This window comes from Triticum aestivum, chromosome 3D (genome assembly GCF_018294505.1).
Source record: "Triticum aestivum cultivar Chinese Spring chromosome 3D, IWGSC CS RefSeq v2.1, whole genome shotgun sequence".
In the NCBI taxonomy this organism is placed as follows: domain Eukaryota; kingdom Viridiplantae; phylum Streptophyta; class Magnoliopsida; order Poales; family Poaceae; genus Triticum; species Triticum aestivum.
In genome coordinates this window covers 209,078,533-209,080,330 of record NC_057802.1, presented here as the reverse complement: position 1 = coordinate 209,080,330, position 1,798 = coordinate 209,078,533, and positions in this window count along the sequence as shown.

Genomic DNA, 1,798 nt, shown 5'->3' with positions numbered 1-1,798 from the left:
GTGGTGCCCATCGGGCTGCGCCATTCCCAAGCCGCTCGGGCCTGACCCAGTGGCATGTGTCGTTCATGCATTTACCTTAGCTAGTTTGATTTCCATGCTTAATCTATCTATGACTATCACCTGCTCGATTGTCACCCACTACGGGAGCCGCGCGCCGGCCGTCTTACTTCAGGACCTTTCGCGTGAGAGGGTTAGGCACGGCGTCTGTGTTCGGGCCCGTCCCTGCAGCGTCGATAAATCCAAAGGCTGAGCTCTGTCTGGCGGGCCGGCCCCGTTCACGTCACCTCCTGGGGCCGTTGGTGCTTGGCTTTCTCACGCGATAACCTCAGGAGATTCGTTCAGCGCAGGTTGTCTGACCACCTTGCAGGACCAACACAGCGAACAAGAATCAAGACCGGGCGCAACCCACCTTGAGGTAGGGCCTCGTGAGTCCCGCGCTGGCTCACGAGTGCCCAGACACACCCCGTCTAGCCCTGCCGTGCAAGCCACGTGTAAGGGCGGGGCTGTACATGCCCCGGGGGCTCTCCGAAGTAGGGAGTCCCCTCCCACGTACCAGCGGAAGCACCATGCTCCGCACTGGCCGTCGACACTTCTGAGGAGCGGCTATGCCTGTGCAAGTGCGGAAGCGCTATGCTCCGCGCTGGTGATAAACAACTGAGGACGGCCCCGCGGCCGCATCAACCTCAGGGAGCCCCTGAGCTCAGTGTCCGGTGATACGTCTCCAACATATCTATAATTTTTGATTGTTCCATGCTATTATATATTCTGTTTTGGATATTTAATGGGCTTATTTATGCACTTTTATATTATTTTTGGGACTAACCTATTAACCATAGGCCCAGCCCAAATTGCTGTTTTTTTTGCCTGTTTCAGTGTTTCGTAGAAAAAGGATATCAAACGGAGTCGAAACGGAATGAAGCCTTCGGGAGCGTGATTTTTGGAACAAACGTGATCCAGAGGACTTGGAGTGGACGTCAAGCAACAAACAAGGCGGCCACGAGGCAGGGGGGCGCGCCCACCCCCCAGGCGCGCCCTCCACCATTGTGGGCCCCTCGTGGCTCCACCGACCTACTTCTTCCTCCTATATATACCTACGTACCCCCGAACCATCAGAGCGACCACAAAAACCTAATTCCACCGCCGCAACCTTCTGTACCCGTGAGATCCCATCTTGGGGCCTTTTCCGGCGTCCTGCCGGAGGGGGCATCGACACCATAGCCTCTCTGATGATGTGTGAGTAGTTTACCTCAGACCTTCGGTTCCATAGTTATTAGCTAGATGGCTTCTTCTTTCTCTTTGGATCTCAATACAAAGTTCTCGATTCTCTTGGAGATCTATTTGATGTAATCTTCTTTTGCGCTGTGTTTTTCAAGATCCGATGAATTGTGGGTTTATGATCAAGATTATCTATGAACAATATTTGAATCTTCTCTGAATTCTTTTATGTATGATTGGTTATCTTTGGAAGTCCCTTCGAATTATCAGTTTGGTTTGGCCTACTAGATTGATCTTTCTTGCAATGGGAGAAGTGCTTAGCTTTGGGTTCAATCTTGCGGTGCTCGATCCCAGTGACAGCAGGGGAAACGACACGTATTGTATTGTTGCCATCGAGGATAAAAAGATGGGGTTTATTTCATATTGCATGAGTTTATCCCTCTACATCATGTCACCTTGCTTAAAGCGTTACTCCGTTCTTATGAACTTAATACTCTAGATGCATGCTGGATAGCGGTCGATGTGTGGAGTAATAGTAGTAGATGCAGGCAGGAGTCGGTCTACTTGTCACGGACGTGATGCC